The sequence below is a fragment of the Acomys minous genome, assembly GCF_964271855.1.
Source record: "Acomys minous genome assembly, chromosome: 11".
Taxonomy (NCBI): Eukaryota; Metazoa; Chordata; class Mammalia; order Rodentia; family Muridae; genus Acomys; species Acomys minous.
This window is the reverse complement of record NC_140492.1, coordinates 110,052,998-110,079,377: the sequence shown is the minus strand read 5'-3', so window position 1 is coordinate 110,079,377 and position 26,380 is coordinate 110,052,998. Positions and strand designations below refer to the sequence as shown.

Here is a 26,380-nt window from a genome sequence, read left to right as displayed (position 1 = left end):
TGATCATTTAAGCCAAATAAGTACTTGTTGAAATATTTACTAGGCAAAAAAGAGAAAATCAATCAAAATGAGACAATTAAGAAGGAAGCAAGTGGGGGAAAAGACAGCCTTCCCTTTTATTCCTAACAGGAGGACCTGTTAGGCAGAAGGTGGTTTTCCACAGTTCTGACCCCAGTAAGGACACCATCGCATTCATTTAACCAAATACGTGTCTGCTATGAAGGAATTTTGGAGATGTAGTTACAACTTCAAACCCATTTAACTTAAGACAGGGAGTTATTTTATTTATTTATTTATTTATTTATTTATTTATTTATTTATTGTATATGAGTACTTTATCTGCAGAAGAAGACATCAGATCACATTACAGATGGTTGTGAGCCACCATGTGGTTGCTGGGAATTGAACTCAGGACCTCTGGAAGAGCAGGCAGCGCTCTTAACCACTGAGCCATCTCTCCAGCCCCCAAGACAGGGAGTTATTACAGGTGGGCTTGACCTAAGCACATGACCCTTTTATGGGTAGAGAGTTTGTTCTGACTGGATGGTCGAACAAAAAGCCATGGCATGAAACACAGAAGGATTAAACCCATGGTTGAAGGCTTGAAGATGGAGAGGATTTCCTGCCAAAGAGTGTGGGTATCTTTGGGAGGGAGAGCAGCTCCTACTAACAGATAGTAAACAAGCCAAGACCACAGTTCTATGGGAGCCATATGGATAAACCTGGAAGTGGTGGACTTTCTCTCAGTACCTCTGTCTGAGAACCCCATCTCAATAGCACTGTGACCCTATCCTTGTGACATTCTAAAACGACAATACATCTACAATGTGCCAGACTTCTGATATGCAGAACTGTCAGCTGCCTGGGACTTAGGTTAGTGAAATGCACATGACCCTTGACTAGGTAGTTGAGAGGACGAGGCAGATGCTGTCTACCCATTGTCAGAATCATCTTTATTCTTCAAGGCATGCCAAGAATAAAACACAGCAAGGCCACTTGCAACAAATAAAAACGGAGATAAGCTTGGCCATCCAAGCTGATGGAGTCCATGTGTATCTGTTGGGCCGTTCCCTTTGAGTGCTCCCTGACACAACAGAGGAAATCCATGGGTTACTTCAAATCTCACTAGTGTTCCAAGGAAAACAGGGATTTCGCCCATGGAAACACTTCCTGACTTGGGAAAATAGTGGTGACCCCTGAGACCCTAACACAGACCCGTTTGAGCCCTTGCTCCTTTAGAAGTGCCTCCGTGATGGAGACACAGCAGAGGAGGCACATCAGAAGCTCTGACACTGTCTAGCTCTGTCCTTAGACAAGGGCTGCCACTTCCTTAAGCCTCTGCTTTCTTACCTACAGGGGAAAATAAGACTGAGTCATAAACAGGCAACACTGTGAGGAACAGGAACCTAGACTAAAAAGCCACAGCACCAATGAAGAGAAGGAGGTGTGTGCTCCGAAGGATAATCCGTACAAGTTACAGGCTGGTGGGGTTCGGATGCAGGCCACTGTGTGGGTGAACCTTACGCTTGGTGAAAGACAGCAAACACAAGGACACATACTGTTACTATTCTGCTTACGGTGGTCCCCCAGTGTCCATGAGTGACAGGGTCTAAGAACTCTGATCTTACCCATCTCCCCTACACAAAAATCTGCCCCTGTTCAAGCCCTTATATGTATAGTACATTAGTTATACCTTTGGGTGAAAGGTTTTCATACCTGCATATGAAGAGAGCCAGCCATATAGAATAGAGAAAAAGATGAGTGGATGCCTGAGCAGAGAATGGAAAGAGTGATAAAATGGCCCAAGGCCTAGATTCTGATTATTGTATTTGGAATTGCACATTATAAAATAAGTGTGCTTTATGATATATAAATGAAGTTGTTCATTAAAAAAAAAAGTTCAATACAAGTTTGCAAGGAAGTAATCCAAAAGATGACTCCTACACTAAGCTGTGTTCTGGGTAACTTGGTCTTTGCTCTTCTCTGCTTCCTCTTCCTGAGAACATAGAGCCCAGAGGGGCTGCTAACTCAAGAGCTAATCTGGGTTTTCTTTAGCTGCAATGTCCTTTTAGTGACCCCAAATCACACCTTGGTTACATCACTGTAAGATCAGTCAGATTAATAACTATAAATGCATTACGGAGAAATGATTGAACCATCATAAAATTCAGTGCAATGACCCAAATGAGGGGCTAGAGCTCTGATTTCTTAATATTTACCTTCTAGTCAGTCCCCCACCCGTAGCTCACAGATTGAAAAACTGGCTCCATGGCTCTGAACACAAAGTTGTACTCAGATTCTGCATTGTTTGACTGTAGCATTTACAACACCAGAACCTGGGGGTTCTAAGTGAGTGTGACCCAGGGCAGTAGCCTCAATGTCACCCAGGGAGCTGGGAAAAACACTAATCCTTAGGATCCACCCCACATGTACAGAATCAGAAACTGAGAGTAGGGGCCGCTAGCTTGATTAAATGAAGAGCCCAGGGTTATTGTCACCATGCTAATGTCCGAGAAACACTGCTCAAGGTAATATATACACATGTACAGGGTTATTGTCACCATGCTAATGTCCGAGAAACACTGCTCAAGGTAATAGTATACACATGTACACACGTATGTATGTGCAAACAGACCAGCTTCACTTTGGAAAGTCATAGCAAATGGAAGGTGTCCTACTGTCCGGTGAGTAGAGAAGTAATGATGGCGTGGTCTCCACCACTCACCTCTCTCTCCAGGCCACTTCCCATGAGTCAATGCGCTTCTTCACAGTGAGCCAGGGTAGCAGGGGCCTTGGGCTCTCTGGGCAAACCAGCTTTCACTAGGTGTCTGCACTAGTGTTGGGTGAGGAAGACTGAAGTAGACTAGAAACCGTAACATGGGAGAATCTGGCACAGTGCAAGGACCTGGTAAAATGTCGCCGACTTCCCGAAGTCTTGGGTGGCATGTAGAAAAGTCAGGATTTCCTGTGACCCAAGCCAGAAAACACATCCTGAAACAAAGGACTGAAACAAAGCTTGGAGTCCAAAGTCACAAAGTGCCTCAAACCCGGAGTCACAGCAAAGGGCTGGATGATGTTCTCAGAACCCAGGCAGGATTAGCCACAAGCGAAGGCAGTCGTGCAGGTTGTCCAGAGTCTAGGTAGAGAGCGAGCAGATCTCGGTGGAGGACAGGAAAGCGCCATAGATGAGCTCAGACCAAAGGCTCTTCCAACTTCCTGGTTCAAGAAAATCAAGCAGCCCAATGTGGTGGCACATGCCTTTAATCTCAGCATTCAGGGCGAGAGGCAAGTGAGTTTGAGGCCTGGTCTACTACAGAGTGAGTCCAGGACAGCCAAGGTTGCACAGAGAAACTCTGTCTCAAAAACAAACAAACAGACAAACAACAACAAAAAAACCCCAAACCAAACCAACAACAATGACAAAAGAAAGAAAGAAAAGAAAAAGAAAAGGAAAAGGAAAGAAAGAAAGAAAGAAAATCAAGCTTCCTTATACCAAAACCATTAGTTGGAGGAAAGAAAGCTGTTTCCTTGGCAATAGAGATGAGATCTCTACACTGAAATTATCAGCCCATTTATTAACCCCAAAGGGACAACCACAAACTGGGAGAGACTGGGTGATCTGTAAGGCAGCGAGCTACATCGCAATTATAATTTTGACAGCAATCTGATTGATAACTGTTCATAAAAATATCAACTAATATGTTGCTGACTTCAGAGCTTTGTCCCATGCAGAGGGTTCCTCCTGGTCTAGCAGGGACAGGAGGGAAGAGCAAAGGTTGCCTCCGGGTTTAGAGAGCTGAGTCACTCCAGGTCCCCTTAAGCCTGAGACATTTCTACAGCTGATGCTGCTTGGCCCAGTGGCACAGGCACAGCTGCTGACTGGAGAGGGTGGACACGTGTGCCCAAAGTTCAATGAGAAAACCCTAAGTTTGGCATCTTTGTTAAAGCATCTTTCTTTAAGGCATCCACTGATGTTGGCTTTACTTCCCTGTCACCCACATTTGTACGTGTCTCCCGGTAAAAGGCTATTCTGAGAGGAGCTGAGACAAAGCCTGGGTGACCTGCGGCTGCCAAAGTTAGGTCCTTCTCGGCTGTATGAGAGCAGCAGAGGCAAGAAGCAGCTATACTGTCTTCCTTGCCACAGTAAGAGGTATGAGCACCTGCATTTCTGCAGTCCCAAGGGGCTTTCCGGCAGGCAGCTGCCTCCTCAGAGTCTTAGAAGGACTGCTTCCGTCGGAGTAAAGGGGGACTTCGCATGTGTCATAGGACATGGCTTTTGAAATGTCATGATCCTACGTCTGGACAGATTGTACAATATGATGAAAATGTGGTACATATTTTATTTCTTATATATTTCTTATATTACCTAAGGAATTGTTTTTGTCTTTACTTTGTATTAGAAAGAAAAAAAATGCAAATCGAAGCAACCACTTTGATGATTTCCCCCAAAAGCATGCCTGCTTTTGATTTCCTGGAATAACAGCTCGTGAAATGATTCAGATGGAAGAGCTTCTTAATATGAAGGAATCTCCTGGGAGCTGAGCGGCTCACCCCCAGCTCCTAGCCGATGTCACCAGAGTCTTGCAAGGAGCCCAGCCCTTTCCTATCAGAGAAGTCGACTCCTCAGCGCTGCCTTTTCAGGACTAATTTTGTTGGCTGCTGATGCTTTTATTATATGTTCTTTAAACTGTTCTTCTCATGCACAGCCATCATCTCTCAGATGGCAGTAGCTGGCAGAGGGAGCAAACCCGGATCGTTTCCTTCTGTCGCCCTTAGGATATGTGCCTGATTCCTCCCTCACAGGTAAAGGAACAGGGAAATACAAGGAGTTTTCTATATGTCACCTCACTATCTGCTATTAGCTACTGAATTTTATGACTGGCTTTTGGTATCTAACTGAGTTAAGCCTCCCTCGTTGTGGTGAATTAACACATTTCAACTTTCTTGAGATTCACTGTGAGAGGTTGGAGAACGTTTGTCTATCCTAATGTTTGTAAATATTTTAACACTCAAGTTCTTCAGCAAGTGTCAGCGTTGCCTCATATTTTGATTTCAAATTCTCACTTAGCTCTGGAAAGGAAAAAAAAAAAGGAGAGACTTTCTATCTTCTTGTCTAAATCTCTCCCTGGGATTCTAGAAATAAGAAGAAAATAAAGCACACACAGCGGCTCACCCACTGTCCCTTTGTCTTCTCCTGCCTGTGACATTTCACAGGAAGGTGGGATGGGGTGGGTGGGGGTTGTCCCCGGAAGCAGTTTGAGAAGTTGAGCTCTCCTGGAGAACGCACAGGCAAGCAGGATGCACTGACTGTGGAGGGCAGATTTCCTAGGCAGACGCTCTTTCACCTGGTCATTTGGGTTGTCATTCCTCAGGGGACGAAGAATCAAGGTCTCTGGAAGCTTCGAGACACAGCTGTCATCTCACCACCAGTGGCAGATGGCTTCCTGGCTCATTCAGCTGGGAAAAGATGAGTCCTTGGAACAGATCGTACCAGAGGAGAGAGGACAGGCAAGCCACCCAGAATTTCAGCGTCGACCCTACCCCCAGCGGTGCAGGTTGCATGTGACCATCTGTGCCAGTAGCAAACACACTGACTCATTTTACAAAGAGAACAACACTTGTTTCTAAAATACTCGACTGACTGTTCGTGTAGAACATCAGGGTTTGTATTGGGAGGGGGGCTTCGCTAATCGTGTTTCATATGGGGGCCACACGCTAATAGGATTTTAGGGTAGGGCAGGGTCTGAGAGCTCATTTGGTTGAGCTTCTTCCATCTTAGTGGTCAGGAAAATGAAGTCCATGGGGGTTAAATGGCGTCCCCCAAGCTCTTAGAGCCAAGGAGCTGTGGTCAGAACCAACTGAACCCTCCAAACAGTATCACAGAGATAGAACAACCAATCTTCTTTTATTTCATTAATTAGGAAAGAATTGCATGTTGAGGGGGTTGGGGTTGGGGGTGGGGATGGGGTGAAGGTGGGGGTTGGGTGGGGGTAGGGTAGAGGTGGGGTGGGGAGATTTACAGTACTCATTGTGTAGCAGGGTGTGTTTATCATAATGGGTGAAAGCCTAGGCCTTGAGGTGAGCAAACATTATTAGAACCCAGCTCTGCCACCAGTTACCTGCATGGCTTTGAGCAGCTTCCTGCACCTCCACCTCACCTGTGTCCTCACCTGCAAGCGCAGGTGGCAACAGCGCAGCCGATGGCTACCCAACGCTTTCTTCCCTCGTTTTCTTAGGGCTCTGATCTTGGCAGCTCAGCTAAAGGGACAAATTAATCGCTCCTCAAGGAAGCCCTGAGCAGTTTTGATGCCTGTTACTACAGACTCCTTATGCATACTTCCAATGGATGCCCCTAACTGAACGGGGCCTGGGAAATGGGTTCTCTTGACTTAGAATTGTTCTCATAACCCTAGCCTCCCCATCCCACCCCCATTGCCCCCATGTCTCAGCTGGCTTTCTTTAGATGGCCTGGAAACCAACCCTGGAGGATCCTTTCTTCTTATGATGTCTGTGTGAGATGTAGCATTCGAAACAATTGTGTGGGCTGTGATGAGGAGCAGGGGTCGGGGCTGGAAGATTTCTAACAACAACAACAAACCACACACACACACACACACACACACACACACACACACACACTGGGGAGAAGACTAAATGCTGCCGCCTATACATGCCACACAGCAGCTTCCCAAGCCACGAGGAGAGATTGCTTGAGGACAGCCCATCATATTGATGAGGAGAGAGCTAAAATGCGTAACTATCAGAGCTTGGGATCCCTTTGTTTTCTCGCCTCTGTAGTTATCCTACCATAGAACAGTTTATCATGGTAGCTAATAAACTACGCTGCACAAGCCAATCTTCATTACAAGTAAATGGCCAGTTGGCACGGTAGTGCTTGTGTAAGGATACTGCGGATGGTAAATGATAAATGCAGTTAAGGGCTACAGCCAAGTTCAAATGAATATTAGTTGCCACTATTATTAGTTATATAGGAAGATATATAGTGAAAATATCTTCCACATTTCCCCCATTTTACTCTCCAGGAACAAATGTTAATAATGTCTTATATATTCTCACACCCATTTTTAAAGTAAAGCACTGTATAAATTTTTTCAGCCCTAAGATAGCTTCCATATTTCCCAGTGAGTACACGGATGCCATCTTAACTAGCCAAGGCAGTTGGAAATGACCTCTAACCCCCAAGAGTGTTTTATTTAATAATCTTCTGAAGGTTCGGGAATATTGCCTTCTAGATGAAAGCATTCATTTTTCAAAATCCTTCTTTTAACTGCAGGAAGAAAGTGCGCTGAGAAATATCGAAAGCCGTGGACAAGCAGCATGGGCCATCCTCTGCACATTTGGAGGCAGTATCAAAGAGGGGTTACCAGAGGAACTGTGCTTTACGGTGTTTGTCATGACAAGGTGGTTGTCACATTGACTGTGGCAACGACCTAGTCTGTTTCTAGAGGCATGCCACGGTGTCAAGTGACTCCCAGGGCACAGGCCGCAGCTCTCATCTCTAAGGGCCACATGCTATTTCCTATCATCACCAAAGGGGCTACAGAAATTCGACCAAAGTTCACGCTAGCCACAAGAAAAATCCCTAAGCACGGGTGGAAGAGGGGAGGGCAGCAGGCAGCTAAAATCTCCTCCAGAAATGACGAGAGAAGGGGAAGCATCTCTGAGCCCATTTCAGAGCAGTCATGGTTCAGGAAGATGTCTACAGACCCTCCTCTTCCTCTAGAATTTGCAGAAATAACCCATCCTCCCTGAGCAACACGGGCCACAGGAATGTGGAAATGCTTAGACGCAGAAAGGAATAAAGGAAGCCATTCAAAATTTCCTGAGGGCACAAACCTGCCCTGACACTTCCGGTTTCCAACCGGTGGTTTGGGAAGCACTTCGCAGTGCCTTATGGGTAAAAATCTGCTATGATTTGGGTAGTACTGATTGTCTTTGGAGTAAAACTAATGGTTCTTACCTGCAAATCAGGCAAAACCGTTTTCTTAAAATGCCAACACAAGGGCTCAACACCAAGCTACCAATTAAATCTGAGTCTCCAAGAATACATGTAGGTGTATCTTAGTAGGTAAATATTTGTACACGTGTAGATGTATTTTTCTAAGCTTTCTAAATCCCAGGGCAAAAGTTAAAAAATTATTTAATTAAGCCCTAACTTTCCAGCTCCTAGCCTGTGTGAGACATCAGCACATTTTTTCTTCTTTAAGCCTCATTTTCCCAGTCTGAGGTTATCACAGTATGGCAGATTACATGATATGATATAAACGGAGTCATTAGCCTAAAACTCAAGCGGTCATATCATGAGTATGTCCTGTACATGGGACTGGTCACGCCTTTGCCCTGCAGAGCATGTTTTGAGCTGTCTGACAGAACCAGTGGGTGCAGCGAGGTCTGAGGAAGTTTATCTGGATAAAGTGCCACTTTCTCTTATCTCACCTACTAATGAAGCTTGTGGATTCCTGGAAGAACGTGAGTGTTCTGAAATAGCACTTAAAAGGGGTCTGACAGAAAGGATTGCTGACAGAAAGGCAGCAAAAGTCCTCTGCTGCCTCTCTCTCTGCTGGCAATTGTGCAAGACGATGAGGAAACAGCCACGCCCTGCTGCAACACACTGGCCAACCTGTAACAGATGGCTGCAGCCAGTAAACAAAGCTGCTGACCCCTGACATGAAAGGCACAGGAAAAAAAAAAAATGCACGGTCACCTGAAACGACTGCCAATAGGCCAAGCTCTCATTCTTTCTCTCTCTCTCTCTCTCTCTCTCTCTCTCTCTCTCTCTCTCTCTCTGTGTGTGTGTGTGTGTGTGTGTGTGTGTACATGCATGTATGCAAGCATGTGAGTGTGCATGGTGTAGTGTAGAGGCCGTGGTGTTGATGTTGGAAATCCTTCTCAAACACTCTCTACCTTATTCTTTTGACGCAGGGTCTCTCCACCAAATTCAGAGTTCAGTGAAATGCCCAGTCTTGCTAGCCAGCCTGCTCTGGAAATTTCTCTGTCTTCACCTTCAGAGGCTGAAAATTACTAGTAGGTTACCCTCATACTTGTTTGAGTTCTGGGGAGATTAACTCCATTTCTCCTATTTTTCACCACCATTGTTATGGAATTTTAAAATCCTATAAAAGCCAGACTTAGTGATTTATAATTTAGGGCTTGAAGGGAGGAAGGAGAAATGGGAAATGATGTAATTAGATTGTGATGTCAAAAATAAAGACAATAATAATAAACCATAAAGGTAAATTGAAGCAACGTGTGGCTGTCTGCACTATCAGCCTAACTCACTTATAAGCCCCAAAGAATGGATTTAAATGTCAGATCCCTTGTACTATCCTATATGTCTACATCAAAATATGAGTCACTCTTGGGAAAGAGTTGGCTAAAATCCCATGGTGAACTGGACCTTATCATTTTTATCCAGGTGGGCTCAAATTAGAACGGACATCACAAGGAACGAGAAGGAGAAATCATCTCCAAGCAGAAGCCTGGCCTGGAAAAGACTGAGCAAACCTGCCTCTCCCCTGTGACGACGCAAAAGTCTGTACTGACCTCTGGATGTCCAGTGTCGTCAGCACATATAGCAATGCCCAGTGGCCTTTGTTGCTCCCTCTGTGAGTCTGTCAATTCTACAGCACAGAAAATGACTGGAAGAGGAAGTGGATTACAGCCCGCAAGCATATCTAAACACGAACTCACTGGACTCGGGAAGTCATCAGGAGTCATGCAGCCTTCTAAATTATGAGCAGTACGCTGAGACTAAGTCAAGAACTGACATGCTCACGGTTGCACAGTCAACTAATAAGGACTCAACCGTGAGCATTAATCCTGGCTCCCAATCATCGGCTTTTTTGACTGCCCTAGTTAGCTTCTTATGAAGTGAACAAAGGCTAACATAGCATCCTAGAAGAGTCAAGGGCTGCTGAAGGGGAGGCCTAGTGCAGGCTTGCCAAAGAAGCTGTGGCCTCGAGAGGTTGTGACTTCCCCCGCAGGAAAGTCAGGTCACGCGCCAGTTAGCTGACCTCTGGGATTCCCAGAAGAGGTAGTTCTGACTGCCTGACCTTGGCGTTGTTAGCTACTCTGAGAATGCAGTAAGCTGTCTCACAGCTAAGAAAGCCTAGGAGTCCACATTTTCAGAGACTGGAGCCTTCCTATGTCCGTATAAGCAAAGTGAGTTACGATAATGGCTTTAAGATTCTTCTTTCTAAATTTTCTTTTAAGTTTTTCTTTAAAACACAGTCACAATGTCAACACGTGTATCAGCTCACGTTACAGATTGGAATCACAAATAGAAAACAGCCAAAATGACTCCTGCGAAAATGTGAGATTAATGACCCCGTGGTCCAGAAAAATCAAGACAAACAGAGGTTGTTCCCAAAAAAAAAAAAAAAAAAAAAAAAAGATTTCTTTCCTTAAGCTTCAAATACACAAATATTTCATTATGGATTTTTAAATCTATTTCAAGTTGCCTCAGAGTAGCCTTCGTTGCTGATCCGTGCCAACCTTGAATAAGTCCTTCTTGAGCAAATTTCTTAGCTGATATAGTTCTGAAGAGGCTTCATGGGCATCTCTTGACTCTCTTTAGTGGAGAACACATAGTGGGGCTTCAGTTTCCTTGCAGGCACCTTGTCGTCAGAGCGCGGACGCTCTGCTGATGAACCAACCACCTTCTGAGAAGCACGCCTGACAGGCATGCCGTAGAGTCGGCTGCTGTGAGCTGCCGCTCTCAATGGCGCTGACTGCCGCTGGCGGAAGAGGCATCTTGGAGCATCTGACACAAAGCCGTTGTCGGTACCTGCCTGATCTTGAAAGAACTTGGCCAGCCGTGCGTTCTCCTGTTTCGCCAGCAAGATCAGCTTTCGTGAATGGTCTTGTAATTCTGTTTATCTTCTGGCGCCACAGCTGTCAAACTCTATAGCATAAATCCATTCATGTTGCAAGACCCACAGCACACCCGGGTAAAGTTGGCCTTGACTCTGAGACAATCCATCACATTCGAGTTTTATGTCTTGGCATCCCATTACAGCAGGAGCACCTGAGTCAGGTCCCGTGGAGTCTGCTCAGAATGCTGGGGCAAGGTCTTACACAGTGGCCATGAACGCCTAAGGTTGGCCTCAGCCCACTCAGTCCGTTTCCACCTCGTGGGCTGAGTCCAACATTAGATATTCACTTTTGCGTTATGTTCTCCTGGTGTCTGGCTTGAGAAAGAGCTCTTTTAGTATCGTCATATCCACAGGCAGACTGCAGTGAGACAGAGTGTTTCGGATCTGAGACCGAACTTTTAATCGGAGAGTTTTTCTCTTTTCGTTCTGCTAAGCACTTTTACTCGTATTCACTTCTGATCTGAGGTTTCACTGTATCCTTAAGCTAAGCCATGAGAAATAACCTTTCTTAATTCTTCCTGCCACAGAGTTCTGTGATCCTGGGTACTCACTGCGGGAAGCCTATGGCTTGGAGTTTGGGATCAGATTCTGTTTTGTCCCTCAAAGGGACAGAGAGCGTGAGTGCAAGAATAGGACTGGAGGAAGGAGGAAGGGAGAGGGTGCATGGTTGACGGCAAATAATGTCAGTCCCACAGAGCAAGCTTTAGCCATCCAGTGACTGCCGTTCCTCCCTACAGCTCAGCTTCTTTTAAAAAATCTCTATTGCTTGAGAATGTCATACATGAATAGAATGTGTTTTCAAGTCTGCCCCTTACTCCCTCCCCTGACTCCTCTCACTGCAACCCCCCCCCACTTGCCCCCTCCCAACTTTAAGTATTCTTTTTAAGCCCACAAAGGCTATTTGTTGCTGCCTGTATAAAGCTGTGGGGCATGACCCCCTGTGGGGTCCTGGAACTGAATTTAGGGGCCACAGAAAACTTGGCGACAGTAAAATGTTTCTGAATCAGAAAAGATAAACATAAAAACACTTAATGACTCCAAGGAACTTGTGGCAGCTGCCTTGTACCGCCTGGCTTCCCTGTAGCCTTGGTTCTGAGCATACTACAGGCACACAGCAACTATGGACACTGGCCGAAACACCTGGCTCAGATTCCAGACTGCCATATATTATGCAGCTCAGCAATTTACAGTATGTATACAAAGGTTCCTGCTCTTACAGAAACATAATAGATAAAGGAATTTCAGCATTTTTCTTATCATCATTCTTTGGCATATAAATATCAAATAAATGTATGTTTGCATCTTCCTGTATTTTAGTGTTGGCTTTAGGACTTGCTGATTGAGTTCTTGACTTGAATTTCATTTTCTAAAAAAAAAAAATGTTGAACCAAGCATGGTGGTACACACCTTTAATCCTAGTACTTGGGAGGTGGAGGTGGGTGAATCTCTGTGAGTTCAAGGCCAGCCTGGTCTGCTTAGCAAGTTCTAGGCCAGCCAGGGATACATAAGAGCCTGTCTCAAAAAAAAAAAAAAAAAAGAAAGAAAAGAAAAGAAAATAGATTTGAGATTAACACAGACTTTCTAACAACCTCTGAAATAGCCTAAACATTCTTCCTGTTTTGTACTAAGTATTTATGCAAAGCAACATTCTCAGAATTGACCGTTATAGAACTAAATTATTGATCAACTCTGAAGATGTTGAAGATGTCTTATGTTATAAAACAACAAGTATTCATGCAAAAAGTCCAATCTTTTATGCCAAAATAACCAAGCAAAGGGCTGAAAAATGGTTCCGTGGTAAAGAGGGCTTTCTGCCAAGAGTTCAGCCCCCACCAGCCACTTGGAGAGGCTTCCACCCTCCTGTAACTCAAGCTCCAAGAGATCTCATGTTCTGTTGTGACCTCCAGAGACACCTGCACACTGATGCACACGTTCACACAGACACATACACACAAATAATTGAAAATACATATTTAAAACAATAGCCAAGGAGGCCCATCCATCTCTCAGCAGCCAAATTTGCTTTCACCTTAAACACGTGGAAATATTACATGTGTATCAAAGACTTTTGTAAAGTAAAGGCTTTTGTTTTGTTTTGTTTTTCAAGACAGGGTTTCTCTGTGTGTAGCCTTGGCTGCCTTGGACTTGATTTGTAGCCCAGGCTGGCCTCGAACTCACAGAGATACACCTGCCTCTGCCTCCCAGAGTGCTGGGATTATAGATATGCACCAACACGCCTGCCTTAAAGTAAGTTTCTTTATGGTTTGTTTTCAGTAAATGTTTGATTTAGATACATAAATATCCAGGGTTGCATAAGAACATTTGCATGAAAAGGAAATGTGAATGGAAAAGTTTAAGAAACCGTACATTTCAGAGAATACTATGTTTCTCCTTTTAACTGCTTTTTTAATTTTTAAAAAGTATGTGTGTGTGTATGTGTGCTTGTATGTGTGTTTGTGTGTGTGTGTATACATAGATGTGCATGTACATAAGCAAAGGTCAAAGGTCAGTGTAAGGTGTGGGTCCTCGCCTTCCACCTAGTTTGACTCTGTTATTCACCACTGCATGCACCAGGCAAGCCGGTCTGCCAGTTTCCAGGGCTGCTGCTATCTCTGCCTCCCTCTCACCTTAAGAGCACTGGGATTTCAGGCCAGTACTACAAACCTCAGCTTTACATTGGTTCTGGGGGTTTGAACTCAGGTCAGCGGTCAAACACTCAGAATATTTTATGATAATTGAGAGGAACCTAAATACCCAGCCAGTTCACCAACCTTGCCTTATAGACACAAACAGATATGGGATATTTTCTGAAGGAAACTAGAGTAAAGCCTTAGTGGTTGTAAGGGGCGCCTTTGCCTTTTATAAACTTGACTACATTGGCAAAAAATGTAGGAGTGAAAAGTCTTTTCCTCTTTCCAACCCGTCAGGGACAGTTGTGAGAGATTTCATCGGATCACAACAATATTAAATAAAAGATATAACTTGGTGTCTAAATTGTTCTTCTAAGGGTCTCAAAGTAAAATGTCTTAGCTTTTCCTTGCTGTGGTAAAATACATTAGGAAATAAGCTCAAGGAAGGAAAAGTTTATCTTTGCTTACGAGTTAGCCGACTTCAGCTGTGGCCACTTAGCTCAGGATCATCTTTAAGCCTGACAGTTAAGCAGTCCACTGTGGCGGGAGTATACATCAGAGCTCGCCTCTTCACAGTGATCAGGAAGAAGCGCGTGGTCAGAAACAATCACTCCCTTCAAAAGCACAACTCCAGTGACCTTCTAACCCCATGACCCCCTGAAGTCTCCAGGTCCTCCTAATAAGCCACAACATTGAGAATCCACACTTGGGTTAATTTATTTGCCAGGTTTGGGCCCCATGGACCAGTCTCTCCCTGGGGGGCCCTCCCTGAGCACTGCTGTCCTAAAGAGCAGACCTTCAACACACAAGGCTCTGGTAACACTTAAGATCCAAACTAACCACAGAAGACAACTTTTTAGCCAGTCAATTTGGGTGTATCTCTACAATGCTTAGAGAGGGAGAGCCAAGCATGGCTACAAAGTCCCAGGCAGTGACAAGTGACACTGAATCTTGGTCTCATAATAAACTCAAGTATTTAATAAACCCATCCACCAACATGAGAAATTCTTCCCTTCTGAATCCAATCTAATGGATTAAGGAAAGCAGATGCAGTAATTAACTAAGTAGCTAACTAATGGGGTCCAAGTGGACTCCATACGGCGAGACTCAGGACAGAGCTCTTGCTTGGGAAATGCTACTCTATCGTTATACAGCTGGAGTCAAGCGGAATTTTTTAAAATGTTAAACAAGACACGATGGCAGTTGTCTGAGGAGACGGTCCAGTTAATGACACGGTGAATCGGTAGAACTGGTGGACAAGCCAGAAATATGTACTAAGTTCTCAAAGCTAAGGACACACTGATTTGCTGGTTCCACTTTTGAAAGTCCTATCTCAGGAGTTTTAACAAAATAAGCAAGTTTTTAAGCACAATGTTAGGCAAGGCAGCAATATCTTTTATATATGGTCACTCGAAATTATAAACAACCTTAACACCCACCAGCAGGGTAATGTGAACAAATGATAACGCAGACACTCAATGTCATCATCCTGGGTGACAGTTATGAAATTTTTAATGAGATATTGAAATGTTTAGGATGCGTTTCTTTTTTTGGTTTTGTGTGTGTGTGTGTGTGTGAGAGAGAGAGAGAGAGAGAGAGACAGAGAGAGAGAGAGAGAGAGAGAGAGAGAGAGAGAGAGAGAGAGAGAGATGGGCATATAAAAAGAAAACATAATAAACTGAAAACTTTATTTATCTTTGCTATTTCCCTTTCATCTTTATCATCTGTACATTTTAATGTTTTCTAGCTAGCCCCTTCTTATACTATTGTGCTCCTATAAATAAAACACAATTTCAGCTTAAGCAATTGTAGAAAATAGTAAACCCAAATGTAAAAAGTACACGAGTGAATCACAACTGTCACTTATTTTTGATTCAACATTGATCCTATTGAATAGATTAAATACATGTATGGGCAGAAGAATATGTATGTTTAATTTCTGAGTCCACCAGAAGTTACAGAAAACATCACTATATAAAGATTCTTTACATCTGTCTAGTACATTACATAAATATTTACATATATTCTTAACAGATTCCTTTTAATGAGGGTGCGGGCCTGTCGTGCCAAAACCAGCCAAGGAACATGGCCAAGAAGATTAAGACAAAGGCCTGCGTTGAGGCATTTTTCTTTTCGTGTCTATTCCTATCTGGAAAATGAAGGATACCACATTGTCTGAGCCAGAACCGCACTTAGCTATACGCGCCTCTGGGTTCCTACACCTCTCCCAAGGGCCTTTCCTCCTGAGGTATTCAGTCTATGAAACGTACCAGGCGATCTCTGAGTCTTGACTTTGGAGTGATGCTGAGGCAGGAGGAGGGTCCAGGGCCAGCCTGTGCTACATAGTGATATCAGGTCAGCCAGGAATACGTGAGGGCTGAGGGGAGGGGCAAGATAAAAGAAAGGTAAGACACACTCTAGGTCCCTAGATGCTGGCATTGTAAGAAGAGCAATCTAAGCCCATGTGATGAAGGCTAGAAAGCTTGTCCTTGAACTACAATAGGATGCACTGTTCTGAGATGTCCGTATGTTAAATGTTCGTGGTTAGTGCTAGTGAGAGTTAATCCATAAAGACTTGAAAAAGAGGCCAGATATGGCCCGGACAGAGACAAAACATGATGTTTATATTAAGTGGAAGTTAAAATTGCTTGATTCAGTCTACTTCAAAGTCGAAGGTTCTGAAGAACCCGCCTTGGTCTCAAGCTAAGCCAAATTTTGTCATTTTAATGACAACAAAATAGCGGGGCGAATGGAGAAAATGGGATCTTTGGTCAGGATAAACACAAGCAAGATTGTTATTCTTGAATATGGTTTACTGTGTCAAAATCTGCCCTAAATATTTTAGTTCTCTGTGAGCCTTAGTGTGTGGGTGGTCTGAGCTCACTCGGCCGCCTCTGGGCAGGAGCGGCCTCGGTTCCCTTTCTCGGGCTTCTGAGCTGTTACTCGCCAGCCTTGCTGCTGGAGCGACATAATCTCCCGACAAACATTTGAGATACTGCAGAGCAATTACTTCAAAACAGTGCAATTAGTTTTTAGTCTTGCATTTGGTTAACAGCGTGCCCCTGGAAAGGTCGTGTGAAAAACAATTCCCAGAACATCACCAAACCCTGGGAGCTGAAAGTAGCCTCCTCCTTGGCTTTTTTGCTTCTGTGTTTGGAGTCAGGACCTTTTTGTGTAGTTCTGACTGGCATGGAAATTGCTACGTGGCCCTGTCTAGCACGGAACGTGCAGAGGGCCTTCTGCCTCGACGTCGGGAATAAAGGCGTACAATGCTGCACCTGGCTCCTACCTAGCTTTGGGTGGTGCCAAATCCACTAGGACTTTGGGAATTAGCCCTCAAGCAACAAAGCTGTAGGAGGAAACTGTGGAATGAAAAGCCCAAATGAGCAAACTGTACCGGGCACTGTGCTAAGACAGTGTCATCTGAGCATCACTCCAGGTCAGGGATTCTCCCAGAGTGCCACAGCTTCAGCACCAACCTTTACTTAGGCTGTGTCACCTCTTCCCCTGAGTGGCTTCCGTTGTCGGCTCTCGGCTGCAGTGTGTCATATTTGAGCAGGAAGGTCTGCTCTCCACTCTCTGGGGAGACAGGTACTTTCTTCTGTGGCTCTCCCCCCTCCCCCCAAAGAATTTCTTTTTCCAATCAAGGTGTGGAAGGCAAAACATGACTCTGCGGCAGTCCCCTCATGTTTCCCTGCTGTGTGCACACTGGATAAGGCATAACCAATACACACAGTTTGCAAAATAATATTCAGGTAGCAGAACTCAGCAGAGAGTAAGGGTAATTTGGAGACATGTGGGTTTTTTAAATTATATTTTAATAGATAAGCCCAAAGCAAGTTTTTCATATTTTCTCTAGCCAGTAAAACCTTTAGAACCCAACAACCCCCATAGCAACGAGGAACTATTAATAAAACAAAAATAATAGTTCTTTTCCTACTTTTATTGAAAAAAATTAATCACTGGCTTTAAGTATGCCATTTTATATTTTTACGAGCGTGAGTAGAGAAAGAATGTTGTTTGAGACTGGACCCTTGGTGTGAAATAAGCACCAGTAAGATTTAACCCAAGGCAGAAAGGCTATCTCCGAGGATAAAGGCGCGGGTGCCAAGCCCGATGATCTGAGCCCAGTCTCCAGAAGCCACAGGATGGGAGGACCAAAGCAACTCCTGCAAGTTGGCACAAGGTCCTCTGAGCTTCACATGCATGCTGTGGCGTGCACACATCCACATGTGCACGATGAATGAATAAACAAATGTAAAAACAAATTGACTCAACTTTCTCATGCTCAGGGAATTCAGTAGAATTCAGATACAGGTCAAAATCCATACCCAAATATTGAATTTTGAGACTTAGCTGATTATAAGGAAGCTTGATTATCTAATGCTTAACTTGGCTAGGGGGATACAGTGGAGGCTGGCTTATACACTTGCTGCAGAATTTGATGAGGGATTATATACCCTAATACTGGGGCCCTCCATCTTCATATGCCATGTTGATTGACCCTTAGTGCAAAAAAATCACAATTTTTCTGGCACATCTATTTTGAAGCAATAGGGACTTGGAGAATTACAAGAGCGGGGTGGTCATCTATACTTTGTGTTAGAAATCCTTCCAGAGTACATTTTATTATAAAGAAGATCCAGAAAGTTCAGACCTTTAATGTCCCTTCTGTCACCAGGAGAAGGTAAGCAGATAAAGACTATTTCTGGGCAGATTCCTTTGCCCTTCTCTTACGCTTCCTGCGGGAGACCTTCTTCTGCCTCTTTTGTGACCCTGGGGACACCTATGGATTTTCAATCAAACTGTTCATTTTTCTTTCTTATTTCCTGACCACGAGGATTGGCTTTCAGGCTTTACCATGTCCGGCAATCACTCTACCAACAGAAGGGTATCCTTGTCTGGTGGCTCTTCTCTCAGTCATAAATCAGGCTTCCTGGTCTATTATGGCATCTAAAACCGTAACAGAGGAAGCGATTTCTGGTTCCCTTTATCTTTGCATCATCATTTTTTCTGCCTCGTAGTTCATTACCTAGAGATAACATCCTTCATGCATGTCAAGATTCTTTCTCTTGGACTCCTGAAGACCCAACACTGTGCTCATACCATGAAAAGATTTTTTAAATAAAGATTTTTTAAAATGTATACATGTATGTCTTATGTACATATATATATATGTCTTATGTACACACACACACACACACACACATATATATATATATACATATGTATATATACATATACCCAGGATGCTGGGTCCCCCGGAAGTAGAGTAACAGGCAGTTGGGAGTTGTCTGATGTGAATGCTTGGAGTCAGGCTCCAGTCCACTGGAAGAACAGCAAGTGCTCTCCAGCTCCTCTTTGTGGGACACTTGGCATCTTAAATCCTCACATTGTAGGTACGGCTCCCACACCATCAGCTGTCTATTTCAGGCTATCTTACTTGCAAAATGGCGGTGCCCTGACCGGCACGTCTGAACGGCAGCTGAAGCGGCTCGTGTAGAGCACCCTGGCTCTAACACTCCTGCCCGAAGCTTAGTTTGAAATCCCTTGCCCCGACCTGTCTTGATACTCTGCTGTGTTTTCCCGGGCTTCTTAGCCTCCCGCCCCCGTCTATTCTGTCTCAGTCCTCTGCCTGTGCTTTACAGTGGTGCCTACTCCAGCTTCCCGGATCCCTCTCTGTAGCCCAACCATTACACGGGTTCTTCCTCTAACACACGGCTTGGCGTGATGCCTGACTTGGCTTCTGGCATCTTCTTAGATGAGCGTCCTCTGCACCTAAAAGCATCCTTCCTGGCTTAGAAATGAAAATTGGAACAAGGAAGTAAAAGAAAACCTAGCACTCTCTCACTTGACGTGATCGTGATCAGCGGAGTAGTCCACTAGTTAAAACCCAGAGGATGCTAAAGTCTGGTGGACAAGAACCCTTAGCAGTGGGTGTGTGACAATTATGGTGGGAGACGGTGTCCTCTGCAGATGGGGATGGTGGCTGCCGGTTAGGCTGATGATTTGTTAAGTGGAAGACCACTAATATATCCACCACAGGTTACTTTCTAGCCTACATGAGAAAGGGAAAGGGAAGAGAAATACAAAGTAAGATTTATGTCAAACAGCCACCTGAGGAGTACATGACATTCCCAGGAGGAGAGAATTCATGGAGGAAGTTCCTTCTGTAGCGGGATTCCACTTGCTCATAACCCGGAACACCTTATGAAAATAGCCAGTGACCTTGACTACTTCATTTAGTAATGGTTAAGTACACACACACACATACACACACACACACACACACACACACACACACACACACACACACACACACACACATTCAAATTCAAATACCAGAGTCGAGAGGACAGGAATTTAAAAAATCACCATAGATTGCTATCAACGCAATCATAGCTTGGTTCTGATTGGACAGGTGGTTCTGATTGGACCTATTCACAGAAGTAACTACAACTTGGTACATTATTCCTTCATCTATTTGAAATCTTCGAAGAGATGCTACACCCACACGGAGGTGACCTTGGGAGAGTAAAACCCTTTCTGCGGCTGTTTGAGCAGTGCCAGCCACGACATGTTTAAACAGCCCCGCTGCCAGTGTGCCTTTACCAACAAGTGTGGGCAAGGAGATTCCGAAGAAATCGGAATTGCTGCCAAACCAGGAAATCAGCTACTAAACCTATCTGTTTTTTAAAAGCTGCCTGCATTCATACTTAGTGAATCTGTGTGAAAAATCTGTCTTGTCACAGCTGTTCTTCACTCTAGGACCTAATTGAGAGGCCCTGCTGGGTGCTCAGACTTGCCATCGGAGCACTAACTGATCTCTCTGACCCTTCAAACTTTTCCCCATTACACCTGCAGCCCTGACCAGTCAACACAGGGCGCCTCAGAGCTCCTCCAGATGCGCTGAGGCCCAGGAAGGTGGAAGCAGCAGAAGGCTTGGCTGGGAAAAATCATCAACTGTGTGCTGGACATTATCAAGAAAAGGTGTTACTGTAGGGTTTAGAAAGGAAGAAGAGAAAGGGGGTGGATTTAGAGATGCAGAAAGTAAATTCATAAGTATTTTCATGGTTATGATGCGTAGAAACCATATGTTAATTGGCTATTAATATATTGAGATGTACTATTTTTTTAAAAATCTTTTTCTATTCCTGGCTTAGTTAATTTCTTGAATGGCAGTTACTATAAGCACTCACGATCTCAGGCTGAGGAATGAATGGTTCAGTGGGTCAGAAAGCTCATTGTACAAACTGGAGGACCTGAGTTTGGATTCCTGTCATGCACAGAAAAGGGGGCATGGCCTAGTGTGCCTGTACCTCCATCACTGAGAGGCAGAGACTAGAGGATCCTGGGAGCTCACTGGCCGGTGAGCCTAGCAGAAACAGTGAGCTCCAGCTTCAGTGAGCAGCCAGGTCTCATGGAAATGAGATGGAAAATAATGAAACAGGACACCTGGCATCCTCTTCTGCCTGCGATGCGCTCCCAGCCGTGTGCATCCACACACACGTACCACACGCACATACCCTACATGTACATACAGATACACACATCACACAAAAATTAAAAAAGAAATCATAAATAGAAGCTATGTCCTTCTTGAGGCAGCTGTGAGGTAAGTGTTATACAGTGCAACAGGTAAGAACAGGAGCTGCACACAGACTATATAAGTTCAAAGCCCACTCCAACGGCTGCCTGGAAAACATCATTTAACCATCCTGTTTCTTACAGTCCTCGGTGGAATGCGACTTGGAAGAAATGGCTGGTGCTTTGTGGTCTTTTATATATGAGCGATCTAATGATTCATTGATCCCTAAAAGAAAAGACTATGAAATGGCAAGATAAAGCAGATTCCCATTAGTAAAGTGGTATTGTAGGATGTGTAATCTGGAACCATCCAAGTTAGGTCCCCAGAAACAAAGACTGAGACAGATGTCCATCGACCAGGACCCCAGGGGCTGGGGTGGAGCTGGAAGTGTCTTCATGGCCAAGTGGAAAGTCTACTCTGGCCGGCTAGATAATCTTAACTTGCTGTGTGACTTCGGTTCTATCATTTTGGATCTTTGGACGTCAGATTTTTATACCCATCTGCGCTATCACATAGAACTTCACTGGGGGTGGGGGGTGGATACGCTCTAATTCTGTACTGAGCACTAAGGCATGGGAAGACCCTCCAAGGAGCTCCGTTCTTGTTGTCATTTTATTTGATTTTAGTGAGAGTTAAACACACCCGGCCACACGTGGTCCACGACAGCCATGTTGCCCAGCACAGATAGAATACATGGAAGTTATTTTATGCTCTGTTGTGTAACACACAAGACTTCTATAGGTCAAGATGTGAAAAGAATATTCGTTTTAAGAGTTCACCCCACCTCAAGGGTCTACGCACTTTGCGAAGTTCCCAAAAACAAAATATATAACAAAGAACGCTGAGAAGAATGTTGATCCTGAGAAATGCAAGGTGGCCCTGACTGGAACCAGGAGAGTGTGATAATGCCCTCCCCCGACCCCCACCCCCACCCTACAAGCCCCCCAACTCCCCCCTCCACCCCCCCCTCCCGCCACCAGGGATGTTTTCCAAACCCTCAGAAGAGGCAGCTTTCGGAAAGCCAAGACCAAACCACTGGCACCTTCCTGATCACTTGCTTTGAAATACGCCATTTAATTCTCACCAACTATATGAAGGCCGTCTGCTGTTGGTCTTCACAAGTAGATGGAGAAAGGGAAGCCCAGACACATGCTGAGTAGCATGTTCTCAGGCCGCGCAGCTGAAAATGGATGAGCCCAGATACAGACTTAGGCAATTTCTTCCAGAGCCCTACTGTTTGAAAAAGAAAACAAACATCGAAGTGAAAAATGGCATAATGCAGAGTAGTACACAAATCGAATTATTGGTTTTGATTAGTTTTCACCCAGTAACCACGCCCCTATTGTTTTGAAAATGCTATAAGCTTCCCAGAAATTCTCCCTTCATACATCATTGAAGGACTGTTTGCCTCCGCTGGCCTGAGGAGGAGCACTATACCAAGCTGGTCTGAGAAGGAGCACTATACCAAGCTGGCCTGAGGAGGACCACTATACCAAGCTGGCCTGAGGAGGACTACTATACCAAGCTGGCCTGAGGAGGACCACTATACCAAGCTGGCCTGAGGAGGACCACTATACCAAGCTGGCCTGAGGAGGACCACTATACCAAGCTGGTCTGAGGAGGACCACTATACCAAGCTGGTCTGAGAAGGAGCACTATACCAAGCTGGCCTGAGGAGGACCACTATACCAAGCTGGCCTGAGGAGGACTACTATACCAAGCTGGCCTGAGGAGGAGCACTATACCAAGCTGGTCTGAGGAGGAGCACTATACCAAGCTGGTCTGAGGAGGACTATACCAAGCTGGCCTGAGGAGGAGCACTATACCAAGCTGGTCTGAGGAGGAGCACTATACCAAGCTGGTCTGAGGAGGACTATACCAAGCTGGCCTGAGGAGGAGCACTATACCAAGCTGGTCTGAGGAGGACTATACCAAGCTGGCCTGAAGAGGACTATACCAAGCTGGTCTGAGGAGGAGCACTATACCAAGCTGGTCTGAGGAGGAGCACTATACCAAGCTGGTCTGAGGAGGAGCACTATACCAAGCTGGTCTGAGGAGGACCACTATACCAAGCTGGCCTGAGGAGGACTACTATACCAAGCTGGTCTGAGGAGGAGCACTATACCAAGCTGGTCTGAGGAGGACTATACCAAGCTGGTCTGAGGAGGAGCACTATACCAAGCTTGCCTGAGGAGGACCACTATACCAAGCTGGTCTGAGGAGGACTACTATACCAAGCTGGTCTGAGGAGGACCACTATACCAAGCTGGCCTGAGGAGGAGCACTATACCAAGCTGGTCTGAGGAGGAGCACTATACCAAGCTGGTCTGAGGAGGACTATACCAAGCTGGCCTGAGGAGGAGCACTATACCAAGCTGGTCTGAGGAGGACTATACCAAGCTGGCCTGAAGAGGACTATACCAAGCTGGTCTGAGGAGGAGCACTATACCAAGCTGGTCTGAGGAGGAGCACTATACCAAGCTGGTCTGAGGAGGACCACTATCCCAAGCTGGTCTGAGGAGGAGCACTATACCAAGCTGGTCTGAGGAGGACCACTATACCAAGCTGGTCTGAGGAGGAGCACTATACCAAGCTGGCCTGAGGAGGACCACTATACCAAGCTGGCCTGAGGAGGACCACTATACCAAGCTGGCCTGAGGAGGAGCACTATATACGAAGCTCTGACACTGTAAATCATCATGTATGTAGGTCAAGCACATATAACAAGAACAACAGCCATTTGGTGGCCTCAAACCCACCAGTTACGAAAGTGAGCAGCTCATACATAGCAAAGACATTTGTTCGTTCAGCGTATAATTAGCCAAGCGTCTTCTCTGTGACAGCCACTGTTCTGCGCCCTTGGAATTCAGCATGCATCAAAACAGATTGACTTCCTCCACTGTACAAATCCCAGCCCTTCACATCTGCCAACTCGTGTCTCAGACAATGAAAAGAAGATTGTTTTGGTGGTGACCGGCAGACAAGCTTAGGTGTGTGATGTCAGTGGTGGTGCTGTCACCCCAGTGAAGAGCTGCCCTGGGCCTAATCCCTGGAATTTTAGTGGGATCCCTTAGAGTCTTTTGGAGTCCTGGAAGAGCGACGATTAGAGCTCGTTGCATGGTTCTGCACTAAAAATAACCCCATAAACAATTTCTAAATATGTCTTGAGAAGCAATAACCTCATAAAAGCCAAAGGCTTAATGTAACCGGAGAAATTACAACATGGGATGGACGATGTGGGACCATTGCGTGACTGGGAGGGGAAACATCACCAGGGAATTCCACCCCAACTGCTGAGGAGCGATTGCTCTCTGCCGACAAATAACCAGGGACTTCTCACTAATATTTTCCAGTCAGAGAAAGAGACTGATGCAAGACATCAGAAGACTTCGTCGGTATTTCCAAACATTCTGGAATAGACAAAAGCAAAGGGACCAACGACAGTAAAACAACAACAACAACAAAACAAAAACAAAACAAACAAACAAACAAAAAAACAGCTTCCGGGTGCTAATAAGCATCGAGCTGTTTCCAGAACGGATGATTCCGGGAGCTGACCAGTGGCTTAGGAAGGCTGTAGAAGCACTTCAGGTCCTAAGTGCACCCACATCTTCCTCTACTCAGAATTCACTTGATCTCCCCCGTGGGATGCATATGGCTAAATGACCCTCGGGAATTGTGCAAACCTACCAACACACCACGCGGTCAGCTATTTAGACATTTGGGTTTTCTCAATGCTGAGAACACAGCCTGGGAGCCAGGCAGGAACTGTGCCATGGCTGGTTTTTCCCATGCAAGTTTGGTTCTCACACTGGCTGCGGCTCTTACATCTACCGGACAATGAAAACACGCTGTGAGAACAACTGAAATCGCATCTCGGGGGAGGAGAAAGGATGCTTTATCTCCTGTTACCCAACCGCATGCAATCTAGCCAGTCTCACCCATCCTCGAGTCACATCCGCACAGTTGGCGGAGCCTGAGGAGTCCTGAGCACCCCCAGGCTAGTCACTGGAAACAACTAGAGGGTGTGTGAGCTGTAAACACAGCTGACCACAGAGAGCTGCCAAGCGGTGTGCAAAGCATGAATGCAAAAATGCTGGTCCTGAGCAACACACAGGCTCCTGGAAGTTTTGCTACCACTGAGGAGCATCTAGGCTTCGTAAAAAGCCTTACATGGCTCAGGAGACTCTGACAGGTGAAAAAAGCGATCAAGAAAATAAGGGTTAGACAGCTAAACCTATATTGCTTCCAGTCTCTACTTACCGTGACACCCTCCTGAGTTAAGTGGGCATGGCCACCCACTTCTCACTCAGGTCTTGTGTCTTAACTGACAAGATAACACACAGCCATTTTCTTCAAAGGATATATGTGTGTGTGTGTATATGTATGTATGTATATATATATATATATATATATATATATATATACACACATATATACATATGTATACACACATATATATACATACACATATACATGTGTATATATACACATATACTTATTTATTTATACACATATATACATATATATTTTTAAATTCATTCTTTTACTCAGAAAATGTTAAGCATCTGCTATGTGCCAGGCACTCCAGATGCTGGGTCCATGGCAATGTACAAGATGGAAAAGAAAGACAATCACTTCCTTCATGGAAGTTGCCTTCTGATAAGAGAGAAAGACAAGTAAATAAATGCGTAATTCAATATCAGGCAGTGATAGGCAGCATGCAGAGAATTAAAGAAAGCCAAAGAAGGATGGGCAGTCTGTCGGGTAGGATGTGTGTGCTGAGTGAGTATGTACACCATGCAGTACTGTCCCGGGTCAGGCTGGGGGGATTACAAGGCCTTCTCTGGTGTAAGCATGAGTGTTGACAAAGTGGTACAGACAGTGCCGGCTGCACATTTCTGGTCCCGGATGACTGCAGCCTGGGTCTGCTCCCCTGCAGACACGCCACCCACCCTCTTGTGCTGCAGGTGATGAACGCACTGAGCTTAGGGGTTGCTGCTGCAGCATCTTCATCCCAGTGCACAGCCCACCTGATCTGAGCTTTTCTGCCATTTCTTCATTCCCCGGGGTCCTGTCAAGTCCAAAGTGGCACACACAGATAGGGGCAAATGGTCCTCACTGCTAAAAAAAAAAAAAAAAAAAAGGTAGTCAGAAAAAAAATGTCCCTTTAGACAGCTGACATTAGAGCCCAGACTTGATAAGATGAACAAGTCCCGTGGACACAGGCAGCTGAAACGGCAGCAGAGGCGGCTTCGAGGATGCTG

The 26,380-nt window shown here is 45.1% G+C and overlaps 1 long non-coding RNA gene across 3 annotated transcripts in view; it reads right to left on the bottom strand.

Annotated features, from left to right (window-relative positions):
* Window positions 1-286: 286 nt before the first annotated feature.
* The window catches only part of LOC311609472, an 86,593-nt gene continuing 60,499 nt past the window's right edge, over window positions 287-26,380 (bottom strand). For 2 of the 3 annotated variants that reach the window (XR_014783399.1, XR_014783400.1), the window contains exons 2-4: window positions 26,147-26,237; window positions 22,198-22,343; window positions 287-5,457 (exon numbers count right to left, since the gene is read on the bottom strand). This is a non-coding gene — a long non-coding RNA (uncharacterized lncRNA). The remainder of the gene's footprint in view (window positions 5,458-22,197; window positions 22,344-26,146; window positions 26,238-26,380) is intronic. The other variant, XR_014783401.1, reaches the window with a different exon arrangement.